The sequence below is a fragment of the Armigeres subalbatus genome, chromosome 1 (genome assembly GCF_024139115.2).
Source record: "Armigeres subalbatus isolate Guangzhou_Male chromosome 1, GZ_Asu_2, whole genome shotgun sequence".
In the NCBI taxonomy this organism is placed as follows: Eukaryota; Metazoa; Arthropoda; class Insecta; order Diptera; family Culicidae; genus Armigeres; species Armigeres subalbatus.
The window spans coordinates 44,214,720-44,229,828 of record NC_085139.1 but is presented as its reverse complement, the minus strand read 5'-3'; the positions used below and the strand labels follow the sequence as shown (position 1 = coordinate 44,229,828).

At 45.3% G+C, this 15,109-nt stretch overlaps 1 protein-coding gene across 2 annotated transcripts in view; it reads right to left on the bottom strand.

Annotated features, from left to right (window-relative positions):
• The window catches only part of LOC134208334 (chloride channel protein 2-like), a 35,328-nt gene that overhangs the window by 19,144 nt on the left and 1,075 nt on the right, over positions 1-15,109 (bottom strand). The window contains exon 1 of one of the 2 annotated variants that reach the window (XM_062684335.1): positions 4,170-4,389. The exons of the other annotated variant lie outside the window; for it this stretch is intronic. The gene's annotated coding sequence lies outside the window, so the exon portion shown is untranslated. Of the gene's footprint in view, positions 1-4,169; positions 4,390-15,109 lie in introns of those variants that run through there. 2 annotated transcript variants of the gene reach the window in all.

Below are 15,109 nucleotides of genomic sequence, written 5' to 3'. Positions count from 1 at the left end.
ATTTATTAATAACATTTTATTTTCCTTTTTAAGCGCTGGAATTGGCTTTTGCGGTTTTTAAAGAATTTTCGTTAATTTCCAAAAGGGTATCGAACTGGGATCCAACTTCGAGACATTATTCTCAAAGTTGGTATTTCTCAGAATAGCGAAACGTTTTGCCTTTCTCGTATACTAAGTATAGGCTATATGATCACTCCGAAACCAAACTTTTGATAGAAGGCTCGGAGACTCATAGTGTTATATACCAATCGACTCAGCTCGACGAATTGAGTTTGTGTGTATGTATGTATGTATGAGCGTATGTGTACAAAATTTTGTAAACACACTTTTTGGCTAACGCAACAAGTTTCATTCGCCTGAGAATCTTGCCCAATGTTTTTTATTGAAAATTGGCCAGATTGGGCTATGGGATCAGAAGTTTTGGTCAAATTACTATTTACTATGCGCAAAACACGCTAAAAAACACTCGCTCATATATCTTTTTAGTTTTTTTTTGCACGAGAAAGGCACCAACACCGCTAGGTGGATTAATCAGGGTTTTTAATTTCATTTTGCAAATCTCGCCAAATAACTTTCAACGCGGGATCGCGAGTTCTTTGTATTGCCTTCGCCTCACATTTTTAAGACGGATCAGTAGCTGAAGATCGTCGTCAATAATAATGGAGTTGAATTTAAATTCACATTTCGGAATTGCAATGCCTCTGGCTTCGAAAATTAAATTTGTCAAAGATACGAGCGCATTGTCAACATCACTTTTGGTATCCAAAGGAATATTAACATCAAAATTCTGATCGATATATGTTTTATATAAATCCCAATCAGCTCTATGATAATTAAAAGTAGAGCTGATTGGATTATAAATGGCTTCTTGTGAGATTTCAAATGTCACAAGAAGGTGATCAGAGCTAAATTCAGCATGAGTTACCAATTGGCCACACAGCTGACTTGAATCCGTTCAAACCAAATCCATTGTCGAAGGATTTCGAGTGGATGAAAAACAAGTTGGGTCATTGAGATATTGAATATAGTATATAATATCCCGCGGCACAATCTTCAAATATTTTTTTTCGTTTAAATTGCTTTGAGCATTATTCCATGAACGGGGTTTGGCATTGAAGTCACCAATTACGAATAATTTAGATTTGTTGCGAGTCAGAATTTGAAGATCAGCTTTCAACAAATTCTTTTGCTGACCATTGCATTGAAATGGCAAGTAGGCAAGTAAATTTGTTTCAACAGAAACTCCCAAGGTTTCAAAAACTTTGGCTTCGAACGAAGAAAATAATTTATTTTTGATACGTCTATTAATGACGAAGGCGACCCCTCCACAGGCGCTGTAAAGACGATCATTTCTGTAGATAAAATAATTTGCATATCTTTTAATGGAGAGTCCTGGTTTTATATATGTTTTAGTTATGATGGCAATGTGCACATTATGAACTGATTCATTCATTTCATTTGTTTATTATTATTATTTATTCAGACTAAGGCCGAAGTGGCCTGTGCGGTATATAAAAGTCTTCTTCATTCGGCTCGGTCCATGGCTACACGTCGCCAACCACGCAGTCTACGGAGGGTCCGCAAGTCATCCTCCACCTGGTCGATCCACCTTGCCCGCTGCGCACCTCGACTTCTTGTGCCCGTCGGATCGTTGTCGAGAACCATTTTCACCAAGTTACTGTCCGACATTCTGGCTACGTGCCTGGCCCACCGCAGTCGTCCGATTTTCGCGGTGTGAACGATGGATGGTTCTCCCAACAGCTGGTGCAACTCGTGGTTCATTCGCCTCCTCCACGTACCGTCCGCCATCTGCACCCCACCATAAATGGTACGCAGCACTTTCCTTTCGAAAACTCCAAGTGCGCGTTGGTCCTCCACGAGCATCGTCCAGGTCTCATGTCCGTAGAGGACTACCGGTCTAATGAGCGTTTTGTAGATTGTCAGTTTTGTACGGCGGCGAACTCTATTCGAACTCGTGGCAAGTGTGTGTTTATCCGGAAATCCGTGTTCGTGCATTAGCTGCCATAGCTGGTCCCGATCGATTGTATCACAGTTGCTCCGTCTTTTCATGGTCTCGATCTTCCTGCTGGCGCTTTTTCCTCCGGAAAATTGAGTTTTGTCTGTTCGGTCATATCGTGCCTCGTTCGCCCTCGTGCGGTGTTGCAGCAATCTCGCCCATGCTGCATTCTTCTCTTACACTAACTGCTCACATTCGCCGTCATACCAGTCGTTTCTCTGATCCAGGGGCACCGTGCCAAGTGCAGCGGTTGCGGTGTTACCAATAGCGGATCGAATATCTCTCCAGCCGTCTTCAAGAGATGCTGCGCCTAGCTGCTCTTCCATTGGGAGTACCACTTCCAGCTGCTGCGCGTATTCTTGAGCTAGTCTACCGTCTTGTAGCCGCCCAATGTTAAGCCGCGGCGTCCGACTTCGACGCGTGCTGTACACCGTCGAGAGTTTTGAGCGCAGGCATACTGCAACGAGGTAGTGGTCGGATTCAATATTCGCACTGCGGTAAGTGCGGACGTTCGTGATGTCGGAGAAGAATTTACCGTCGATTAGAACGTGGTCGATTTGGTTTTCCGTTTCTTGGTTAGGTGATCTCCATGTGGCCTTGTGGATATTTTTGCGGGGAAAGAAGGTGCTTCGGACTACCATTCCGCGGGAGGCTGCGAAGTTTATGCATTGTTGGCCGTTGTCATTCGATACGGTGTGCAGACTATCCCGTCCGATGACCGGTCTATACATTTCCTCCCTTCCTACATGTACGTTCATGTCACCGATGACGATTTTGACATCCCGCAGTGGGCATCCATCGTATGTCTGCTCCAGCTGTGCGTAGAACGCTTCTTTCTCGTCGTCGGGTCTCCCTTCGTGTGGGCAGTGCACGTGGATGATGTCATAGTTGAAGAAACGGCCTTTAATCATCAGCTTTCACATCCTTGCGTTGATTGGCTGCCACCCAATCACGCGTTGGCGCATCTTACCCAGCACTATGAAGCCGGTTCCCAGCTCGTAGGTGGTGCCACAGCTTTGGTAGAAGGTAGCCGCTCGATGTCCGCTTTTCCACACTTTCTGTCCTGTCCAGCAAATCTTCTGCAGCGCCACGACGTCGAAGTTGCGGGGATGTAATTCATCGTAGATCATCCTGTCGCAACATGCAAAACCTAGCGACTTGCAGTTCCATGTTCCAAGCTTCTAATCGTGATCCTTTATTCGTCGCCTAGGTCTTTGCCGATTATATTATCTCTTATATTGTTCGTAATTTTTGGTTTTCCAGGCGGCTTATTGGGCCTGCGCAAACCTCTTGTCTCGTCGGAGGGCCGTCGTGTCAGGGCTGTTTAGCGTCCCACCTAACACCAGGACTTGGGCTTGTGCGCTTTGAGCGGCACACGGTCGCTTTCGTGGGGCCTACTTGCGGATACATGCAGCTTTTTATAGGAATTTAACAGGGCCCACTGTCAAACCCCACCACATCCTAGGCAAGCCCCACAACTCGCAAATGGCCTGAGGAGGGATCGTCAAGCCCTTGGACATAGTCCCTGCTGCGAATGAATGAATGCGAGGTGTATTTCAACAAGAATATTGATGCCTTTAATGGATTTTCATTTAATATTCATATTTTAAAACATTTTTTCAATGGCATGATTACGTCTTCGTATTAAATTATTCGAGAATTTTGAAGCTGACATCAGAAACATGGCCGCTTCACAGACCCCGGGACAAACCATTGTTGCTCAAAAAATGAGTAACCACGGTTTTTTATTCTGACGATTTGGCAACAGTGTGAGAAGAATAGCTTGAAATAGGTAGTAGCACAACTCAAAACTTTTTAATTTTGACGTTTTTAAGGAAAAACACGGAAAATATTACGTTTTACCTGACAAAGATTCAGATTGAAATTTCCAGTATATCGAAAGCAATGCATATTTCAAAATTTGACGATTCCTTCACACCTTCACATTAATCACATTAAGAACGATTAACGATTGACAAAACTAATCCATTTGTATCAATCAATACATACTCAAAGATCCAAGAAAATTCGGAATAATCATGCAAATATAGATTCTTCCTTTTTCAATTTAGAATTACAAAACGTCGTTTCTGAAAGCTTGCAGATATCTAGTTGTGTACGAAACTGCTTTTTGCCGGTTAGCAACACTTACGTGCATGGATCCTTATTGCATGTTCATACCGCCACTCTTCAAACACTACACAGTTGAGTATTCATGTACATACACACGTAAATGAAAATTTATCACCTCACTCTGGTACAAATATCCCCAATATTATCTAGAGCACTCCAATACATCGCCCAATTTCTGCATTTTCTTCATTAATGCAGCACTTGCACAGATTACGCACTTCTGGACTGATCCTAACTGATCCTTTCCATCGGGCTTCCATCAACTGACTGATCCCACCCATTGTTCTCTCTAATTCACTGAACAAGAAACAAAAACACCCAAAAATTAACGATCATTAGCGGGCCCTTACCCGGGGATAATACGCTTTGTGATAATTTTCAAACAAGTATGCGAAATCTTCGAAATCAACACGAATGTATGCACTCAAATTCAGATTACTATCATTCTTTGATACTATTTGTTCTTCTGTTTTTTCGCTGGCATCGCTTACAATCGCCCGTATATTGCCATACCGCGGTATTTTTTAGTTATTAAACATTTTCTACATTTTCCTTGAGTGGCTTCAAGAATCTTTTTATGTATTTGTCTATCATGTGGCTACCACCTCATGCCTAAGGAAGCCGAGAAAATTTCGTAGACCGGATCGAGATTCACACCCGGCTACCTCCGCTATGTTCTGATTTGTAGCCATACGGATAGCTGCTGCTGAGTATGATATAATTTCATTTACAGCAAAGGAAATCTCAGGGAAGTATATGCAAACATGGTAATATTTTATTTAACCTTCCGGGACTCGCACCGTTGTAAAAAGTACAACACATTGAGTAAAAATGAGATAACTTTTTATTCAGTTGATCAATTTGCACCAAACCACCATGTATTCCTCAAAAAAATAGTTTTTCATCAATTGAAAAGATAATAAAAGTGATTCGATAGAAGGCTCGGGTAAATATAGCTAAATAAAAGGCTCAGGTGCACTGGGAAAAGTGACCAGTAATAAATTATTTATTTATTTCATTAACAATTCATCCTAAAGTAATGCGATTTTTTCTTTATCATTTCTGATAATAACCATGGAGTTAATTCGCAATTCTCACTCACCTATGACCGTAGGTGGCCACCAGGCGGCCTTCCAGAAAACCCGGAACGTTCGTAAAAATGGTCATTCTGGAAAGTTCGTCCGCGAGCAGCGCAATTTTTTCTAAACCATTTCTGGTGGGGATGTTTGAGCTAAAACACATTTCGCACACTGCTATGACCACAGGCGGCCTTCCGGAAAACACGGAACGTAAAAATGGTCATTTTGTGAAGTTCGTCCTAGCGGAGCGCAATTTTTTCTAAACCATTTCTGATGGTGATTTTTCAGATATTCAACAGTTCTTATTCTGCTATAACCGTAGGTGGCCATCAGACGGCCTTCCGGAACGATCGTAAAAAATGTCATTTTGAAAAGTTTGTACTAGAGCAGCGCATTTTTTTTCTTAACCATTTCTGACAATAACCTTGGAGTTAATTCGCAGTTCTCACTCATCTATGGCCGTAGGTGGCCATCAGACGGCCTTCCGGAAAATCCGGAACGTCGGTAAAAATGGTAATTTTGAAAAGTTTATCCTATAGCAGTGCAATTTTTCGTAAACCATTTCTGACGGCGATATTCCAGGTAATACACAGCTCCTACTCAGCTACGACCGCAGTGGCCACCAGACGGCATTCTGGAATATCCAAAAAAATCTGTAAAAATGGTAATTTTGTGAAGTTCGTCCTAGAGCAGCGCAATTTTTCTAAACCATTTTTGACGGTATTCAGGATGATTTTTTTTTTGTATCTTTATTAGGGAGGCTTTCAGCCCTTGGCAGTATTTTGGATGCAATTCTCAGTCAATACTATGCTATGACCACCAGATGGCCTTCGGGATAATCCGGAACGACCGTAGAAATTATGATTTTGGAAAGTTTTTTCCTAAAGCAGCGCATTTTTTCTAAACCTTTTCTGATGGTGATCTTGGAGATATTTCAAAGTCTAAATCAGCTATGACTGCACGTGGCCACCTGCCTTCCGAATAATTTGGAAAACCTGTAATATGGTAATTTTGGATGGTTCGTCCTAAAGAAGCGCAATTTTTTCTAAGACATTTTTGATCTTAGTGGTCTTAGTGTTAATTCACAGTTCTTACTCTGCAACGGCCGCAGGTGGCTACCAGACGGCCTTTCCGCAAATCTGGAACGTCCGTGAATGGTCGTTTTGTACATTTCGTCCTAGACCAACGATTTTCTTCTAAAACATTTCTGATAATGACCAGGAAGTTAGTCAATGCTCTTTACCATCCAATATTGTATAGAGTTTTCCACCTTCGCCAAAGGTATAATAATAGCCCAAAAATATATGTACTACGCCAGCGGTTCTCAACCTGGGGTACATGTACCCCTGGGGGTACCTTCGCTGGCCCTAGGGGGTACCTCGGACAAAAATGCGTAATGGCGGACGTATAAAATTTCAATTGAAACTTATTGTTGAAGTTTTGATAATTCTGTATATTTTTCAAAACTTTGTCTTGTACATAATATCAAACCCAATTGAATCCTGTCCTCCTCAACCAGCACAGAGTATAAAGGGCTGCAGAATAAAAAAATCAAACGGACAAAACGTCAAATGAGCATGTTTGGAAAATCTTCAATGCAATCTACCTGATCTAAACAAAATGTTAAGTAATATGTTAGGAATATGCTTTTGAACTGAAATCTAAAGGTTCAAAAGCCTCCGTTTGAGAGACATGAAGCCTCCTTTCAAGAGGCTCGGAAGCCTCCTTTCAAGAGGCTCGGAAGCCTCCTTTCAAGAGGCTCGGAAGCCTCCTTTCAATAGGCTCGGAAGCCTCCTTTCAAGAGGCTCGGAAGCCTCCTTTCAAGAGGCTCGGAAGCCTCCTTTCAAGAGGCTCGGAAGCCTCCTTTCAAGAGGCTCGGAAGCCTCCTTTCAAGAGGCTCAGAAGCCTCCTTCAAGAGGCCTCAGGCCTCCTTCAAGAGGCTCAGAAGCCTCCTTTCAAGAGGGTCAGAAACCTCCTTTCAAGAGGCTCAGAAGCCTCCTTTCAAGAGGCTCAGAAGCCTCCTTTCAAGAGGCCTCAGGCCTCCTTCAAGAGGCTCAGCCTCCTTTCAAGAGGCCTCAGAAGCCTCCTTCAAGAGGCTCAGAAGCCTCCTTTCAAGAGGCTCAGGCCTCCTTTCAAGAGGCCTCAGGCCTCCTTTCAAGAGGCTCAGGAAGCCTCCTTCAAGAGGCTCAGGAAGCCTCCTTTCAAGAGGCTCAGAAGCCTCCTTTAAAGAGGCTCAGCCTTCTTTCAAGAGGCTCGAGCCTCCTTCAAGAGGCCTCAGGAGCCTCCTTTCAAGAGGCTCAAGCCTCCTTTCAAGAGGCCTCAGGCCTCCTTTCAAGAGGCTCAGAAGCCTCCTTTCAAGAGGCTCAGAAGCCTCCTTTCAAGAGGCTCGGAAGCCTCCTTTCAAGAGGCTCGGAAGCCTCCTTTCAAGAGGCTCGGAAGCCTCCTTTCAAGAGGCTCGGAAGCCTCTTTTCAAGAGGCTCGGAAGCCTCTTTTCAAGAGGCTCGGAAGCCTCCTTTCAAGAGGCTTGGAAAACTCCTTTCAAGAGGCTCGGAAGCCTCCTTTCAAGAGGCTCGGAGGCCTCCTTTCAAGAGGCTCGGAAGCCTCCTTTCAAGAGGCTCGGAAGCCTCCTTTCAAGAGGCTCGGAACCCTCTTTTCAAGAGGCTCGGAAGCCTCCTTTCAAGAGGCTCGGAAGCCTCCTTTCAAGAGGCTCGGAAGCCTCCTTTCAAGAGGCTCCAGCCTCCTTTCAAGAGGCTCGGAAGCCTCCTTTCAAGAGGCTCGGAAGCCTCCTTTCAAGAGGCTCGGAAGCCTCCTTTCAAGAGGCTCGGAAGCCTCCTTTCAAGAGGCTCGGAAGCCTCCTTTCAAGAGGCTCGGAAGCCTCCTTTCCATAGGCTTGGAAGCCTCCTTTCAATAGGCTTGGAAGCCTCCTTTCAATAGGCTCGGCAGCCTCCTTTCAACAGGCTCGGAAGCCTTTTTTCAAGAGGATCGGAAGCCTCCTTTCAAGAGGCTCGGAAGCCTCCTTTCAAGAGGCTCGGAAGCCTTCTTTCAAGAGGCTCAGAAGCCTCCTTTCAAGAGGCTCGGAAGCCTCCTTTCAAGAGGCTCGGAAGCCTCCTTTCAAGAGGCTCGGAAGCCTCCTTTCAAGAGGCTCGGAAGCCTCCTTTCAAGAGGCTTGGAAGCCTCCTTTCAAGAGTCTCGGAAGCCTCCTTTCAAGAGGCTTGGAAGCCTCCTTTCAAGAGGCTTGGAAGCCTCCTTTCAAGAGGCTTGGAAGCCTTCTTTCAAGAGGGTTGGAAGCCTTCTTTCAAGAGGGTCGGAAGCCTACTTTCAAAAGGCTCGGAAGCCTCCTTTCAAAAGGCTCGGAAGCCTCCTTTCAAAAGGCTCGGAAGCCTCCTTTCAAAAGGCTCGGAAGCCTCCTTTCAAAAGGCTCGGAAGCCTCCTTTCAAAAGGCTTCCAGCCTCCTTTCAAAAGGCTCAAGCCTCCTTTCAAAAGGCTCTGAAGCCTCCTTTTAAAGGCTCCTAAGCCTTCTTTCAAAGGCTCAGAAGCCTTCTTTCAAAAGGCCTCAAGCCTTCTTTCAAAAAGGCGCAAGCCTCCTTTCAAGAGGCTCGGAAGCCTCCTTTCAAAAGGCTCGGAAGCCTCCTTTCAAAAGGCTCGGAAGCCTCCTTTCAAAAGGCTCGGAAGCCTCCTTTCAAGAAGCTTGGAAGCCTCCTTTCAAGAAGCTTGGAAGCCTCCTTTCAAGAGGTTAGGAAGCCTCCTTTCAAGAGGATGGGAAGCCTCCTTTCAAGAGGATGGGAAGCCTCCTTTCAAGAGGCTCGGAAGCCTCCTTTCAAGAGGCTCGGAAGCCTCCTTTCAAGAGGCTCGGAAGCCTCCTTTCAAGAGGCTCGGAAGCCTCCTTTCAAGAGGCTTGGAAGCCTCCTTTCAAGAGGCTTGGAAGCCTCCTTCAAGAGGCCTCAAGCCTCCTTTCAAAAGGCTCAGAAGCCTCCTTTCAAGCCTCCTTTCAAAAGGCTCGGAAGCCTCCTTTCAAGAAGCTTGGAAGCCTCCTTTCAAGAAGCTTGGAAGCCTCCTTTCAAGAGGTTAGGAAGCCTCCTTTCAAGAGGATGGGAAGCCTCCTTTCAAGAGGATGGGAAGCCTCCTTTCAAGAGGCTCGGAAGCCTCCTTTCAATAGGCTCGGAAGCCTCCTTTCAAGAAGCTCGGAAGCCTCCTTTCAAGAGGCTCGGAAGCCTCCTTTCAAGAGGCTCGGAAGCCTCCTTTCAAGAGGCTCGGAAGCCTCCTTTCAAGAGGCTCGGAAGCCTCCTTTCAAGAGGCTCAGAAGCCTCCTTCCAGAGGCCCTCAAGCCTCCTTTCAAGAGGCTCAGAAGCCTCCTTTCAAGAGGCCTGGAAGCCTCCTTTCAAGAGGCTCAAGCCTCCTTTCAAGAGGCTCAGGCCTCCTTCAAGAGGCTCAGAAGCCTCCTTTCAAGAGGCTCAGAAGCCTCCTTTCAAGAGGCTCAGGCCTCTTTCAAGAGCTCAGAAGCCTCTTTCAAGAGGCCCAGAAGCCTCCTTTCAAGAGGCTTGGAAAACTCCTTTCAAGAGGCTCAGGCCTCCTTTCAAGAGGCTCCAGGCCTCCTTTCAAGAGGCTCAGAAGCCTCCTTTCAAGAGGCCTCAGAAGCCTCCTTCAAGAGGCTCAGAAGCCTCCTTTCAAGAGGCTCAGAACCCTCCTTCAAGAGGCTCAGAAGCCTCCTTTCAAGAGGCTCAGAGCCTCCTTTCAAGAGGCTCAAGCCTCCTTTCAAGAGGCTCAGAAGCCTCCTTTCAAGAGGCTCAGAAGCCTCCTTTCAAGAGGCCTCAGAGCCTCCTTCAAGAGGCCTCAGAAGCCTCCTTTCAAGAGGCTCAAGCCTCCTTTCAAGAGGCCTCAGAAGCCTCCTTTCAAGAGGCTCAGGAAGCCTCCTTTCAAGAGGCTCAGGAAGCCTCCTTTCAAGAGGCTCAGAAGCCTCCTTCAAGAGGCTCAAGCCTCCTTTCAAGAGGCTCAGAAGCCTCCTTTCAAGAGGCTCAGAAGCCTCCTTCAAGAGGCTCAGAAGCCTCCTTTCAAGAGGCTCAGAAGCCTCCTTCAAGAGGCCTCAGGAAGCCTCCTTTCAAGAGGCTCAGAAGCCTCCTTCAAGAGGCTCAGAAGCCTCCTTTCAAGAGGCTCAGAAGCCTCCTTTCAAGAGGCCTCAGGCCTCCTTTCAAGAGGCCTCAGAAGCCTCCTTCAAGAGGCTCAGAAGCCTCCTTTCAAGAGGCCTGGAAGCCTCCTTTCAAGAGGCTCAGGCCTCCTTTCAAGAGGCTTGAAGCCTCCTTTCAAGAGGTTTGGAAGCCTCCTTCAAGAGTCTCGGAAGCTTCTTTTTGAGAGGCTCAGGCCTCCTTCAAGAGGCCTCAGCCTCCTTTCAAGAGGCTCGGAAGCCTCCTTTCAAGAGGCTCGGAAGCCTCCTTTCAAGAGGCTCGGAAGCCTCCTTTCAAGAGTCTCGGAAGCCTCCTTTCAAGAGGCTTGGAAGCCTCCTTTCAAGAAGCTTGGAAGCCTTCTTTCAAGAGGGTTGGAAGCCTTCTTTCAAGAGGGTCGGAAGCCTACTTTCAAAAGGCTCGGAAGCCTCCTTTCAAAAGGCTCGGAAGCCTCCTTTCAAAAGGCTCGGAAGCCTTCTTTCAAAAGGCTCGGAAGCCTCCTTTCAAAAGGCTCGGAAGCCTCCTTTCAAAAGGCTCGGAAGCCTCCTTTTAAAAGGCTCCTAAGCCTTCTTTCAAAAGGCTCGGAAGCCTCCTTTCAAAAGGCTCGGAAGCCTCCTTTCAAAAGGCTCGGAAGCCTCCTTTCAAAAGGCTCGGAAGCCTCCTTTCAAAAGGCTCGGAAGCCTCCTTTCAAGAAGCTTGGAAGCCTCCTTTCAAGAGGCTTGGAAGCCTCCTTTCAAGAGGATGGGAAGCCTCCTTTCAAGAGGATGGGAAGCCTCCTTTCAAGAGGCTCGGAAGCCTCCTTTCAAGAGGCTCGGAAGCCTCCTTTCAAGAGGCTCGGAAGCCTCCTTTCAAGAGGCTCGGAAGCCTCCTTTCAAGAGGCTCGGAAGCCTCCTTTCAAGAGGCTCGGAAGCCTCCTTTCAAGAGGCTCAGAAGCCTCTTTTCAAGAGGCTCGGAAGCGTACTTTCAAGAGGCTCTGAAGCCTCTTTTCAAGAGGCTCGGAAGCCTCCTTTCAAGAGGCTCGGAAGCCTCCTTTCAAGAGGCTCGGAAGCCTCCTTTCAAGAGGCTCGGAAGCCTCCTTTCAAGAGGCTCGGAAGCCTCCTTTCAAGAGTCTCGGAAGCCTCCTTTCAAGAGGCTCGGAAGCCTCCTTTCAAGAGGCTCGGAAACCTCCTTTCAAGAGGCTTGGAAGCCTCCTTTCAAGAGGCTTGGAAGCCTCCTTTCAAGAGGCTTGGAAGCCTCCTTTCAAGAGGCTTGGAAGCCTCCTTTCAAGAGGCTTGGAAGCCTCCTTTCAAGAGGCTTGGAAGCCTCCTTTCAAGAAGCTTGGAAGCCTCCTTTCAAGAAGCTTGGAAGCCTTCTTTCAAGAGGGTCGAAAGCCTACTTTCAAAAGGCTCGGAAGCCTCCTTTCAAAAGGCTCGGAAGCCTCCTTTCAAAAGGCTCGGAAGCCTCCTTTCAAAAGGCTCGGAAGCCTCCTTTCAAGAAGCTTGGAAGCCTCCTTTCAAGAGGCTTGGAAGCCTCCTTTCAAGAGGATGGGAAGCCTCCTTTCAAGAGGCTCGGAAGCCTCTTTTCAAGAGGCTCGGAAGCCTCCTTTCAAGAGGCTCGGAATCCTCCTTTCAAGAGGCTCGGAAGCCTCCTTTCAAGAGGCTCGGAAGCCTCCTTTCAAGAGGCTCAGAAGCCTCCTTTCAAGAGGCTCAGAAGCCTCCTTTCAAGAGGCTCAGAAGCCTCCTTTCAAGAGGCTCAGAAGCCTCCTTTCAAGAGGCCTCAAGCCTGCTTTCAAGAGGCTCAGAAGCCTCCTTTCAAGAGGATGGGAAGCCTCCTTTCAAGAGGCTCAGAAGCCTCTTTCAAGAGGCTCAGCCTCTTTCAAGAGGCTCAGAAGCCTTCTTTCAAGAGGCTCAGAAGCCTCGTTTCAAGAGGCTCGGAAGCCTCCTTTCAAGAGGCTCAGAGGCTCGGAAGCCTCCTTTCGGAAGCCTCCTTTCAAGAGGCTCGGAAGCCTCCTTTCAAGAGGCTCGGAAGCCTCCTTTCAAGAGGCTCGGATACCTCCTTTCAAGAGGCTCGGAAGCCTCCTTTCAAGAGGCTCGGAAGCCTCCTTTCAAGAGGCTCGGAAGCCTCCTTTCAAGAGGCTCGGAAGCCTCTTGCAAGAGACTTGGAAGCCTCCCTTCAAAAAGTTCGGAATTCTGTGCTCAAAAGGTTGTGAAGCGTCCTTTCAAAAGATGCTGAAGATGCCTTATTTTAACATTTTCAGTGGCTCAAAAGCCGCCTTTCGAGAGGATCGAAAGTCTCTCTACAAGATGCTAAGAGCCTCTTATCAAGAGGTGCAGAGACCTTCTTTCAAGAGATTCAGAAGCTCCTTGCAAGAGGCTTTAAATTGAACTTTCATATGGCTTGGGAGCCTACCTCAAGAGAGGGTACCTCAATTAAAGCGAAAGTTTGAAGGGGTACCTCTCAAGAAAAAGGTTGAGAACTGCTGTACTACGCAAACAAATGAATAATGAATTCTATCATAATAATACCTTTTGATGATAATAACCACATTAGAAATTCGAGAGATATCGGTCTTATTTGGCCAAAAAGAAGCCAAAAAAACTTTGTTGGGATGTGATAGGAACGCAAAATACGGAATTCTAATTGGATGTAAGAAATAAGTTTTTCCTGCATTTCCTATACTAACAGTTACTGTTAGACTAGTCAGGTTTATGATACAGGATTGAAATGGAAACGCTACGGAAATCAATTTCCTGTTCTAGCGATTGCTGTAACATGAGAAGTATACAAAAAGATACAAAGTAAGCGAATGAAACGGACCTGATATCGAACCCAAGGCATCCTGTGTATGAGGCAGAAACGGTAGTTATATGACACACTTTTCTGAACGCATTGGTTTTCAAATCCCAAATAACTGTAAATGACGGCACCTCTAAATATTCTGCGACAAAACTGGTTGATCCATATATCACCACCCAGCGGATGTAATCTAAACTAAACAGTTTTTTTAGAATAATGGTTTTCATCCTCGAGCAGCTGTGAAGAAGACGGTCACTCACTAATATCGCAGATCCGGGGTTATGTAATCAAACTGGTGGTCTCACGTGTACTATCACTACTCTACGGATGAATTTTAAACTTCACGATATTTCAACATATTGGTTTCCAATCCCCGAACAACTTTGAAGAAAATGGCAATTTTCTAAATCCCCCAGATCCCAAGATATCTCATATGCAGTAGCACCTCCTTGAGGATGAATTTAAAATTATTCTGTTTTTCAACATATTGGTTTCCAGTCCTCGAACAATTTTGTTGATGACGGCAATTTTCTAAATTTCACAGATCCCGAAATATCGAACTAAGCTGATCTCTTATATATACTAGCGTCGCCTTATGGCTTAATTCTGAACTTAACAGTTTCTTAACATATTGGTTTCCAATGCTCGAACAATTTTATAGAAGATAGCAACTTTCCAAAACCAATAGATCCTGATATATCAAACCATACTGATCTCTCATATACAGTAGCGCCACATTGCGGATGAATTTCAAACTAATAAGCTTCTCAACATATTGGATTCCAATCCTCGAACAACTTTGTAGAAGACGGCAACTTTCTAATTCCCACAGCTCCCGAGATATCTAACCAAACTAATAACTCGTATACACTAGCGCCGCTTTACGGCTGAATTTTGAATTTAATAGTTTCTCAACATATTGGTTTCCAATTCTTGAACAACTTTGTAGATGACAGAAATTTCCTAAATCCCATGGATCTCGAGATATCGAACCAAATTGGTATTTTCATGTACACTAGCGCCGCTCAGTGGGAGAATTCTAAACTAATTTTTTTCTTGACTCATAGGGCCGCATGGGATTATAGATGGATTTTAATTTTTTTCAGAGTTTTTAGAATTCTTATAAGAAACATTGCGCCATTCATTGAGAAGATGGACTATTTTCACCGGTGTTCCGTTGGTTCTGGATTTTCCGGAGGACCAGCAAAAGATCCATTGGACTTAAAAAATGTCCTCAATGAGAGAATATATCCCCTTTATTATTTTCCTGAAAAATTCACGTTGATATCATTTGAATTGGCTTCATGATAACGTATTTTAGAACTGTTGTACTTTTTACAACACACAAGTTCTCGTGTTATGAAAGTTGAAGCGAGTTGCGGAAGGTTAATGAACTCTAGCCCAGTATCCAGGTAGAAGTATTCTCACACCTCCTAGAAATGTCCCGAAAAATGTTGAAATAGATCGAGACTATTTTGGTTGACTTCTTTAATTTCTATAAATAGAACAAAATAGGAAAAAATTTAAATAAGTTTTTTTTCACACTACATAATTTGAACCATCCTAAGTCTTCACTTATATAACAAGTTCCATTTAATTCTCCCACTTCATAATCTTTGCAGAGTCGTCTTCGAGTCTCTTCAAGTCGAGTCAAGTACGAGACACTGAAGATGACCTTACACTTGAAGTCGAAATACGTATCTGTAAAGATTACAATGTGGTGGAATTAAATGTAAAAGTACTGAACTCATCTCATGACTGGGGAAGACATTCCACATCTCTTCTTCTTCTTCATCTTCTTCATTGGCATTACACTTCCCACTGGGACATTGCCGCCTCGCAGCTTGGTGTTCATTAAGCATTTCCACAGTTAATAACTGCGAGGTTTTAAAGTCATGTTACCATTTTTACATGATACTTTTAGCCCAGGGAATTCGTCTTATAAGTGA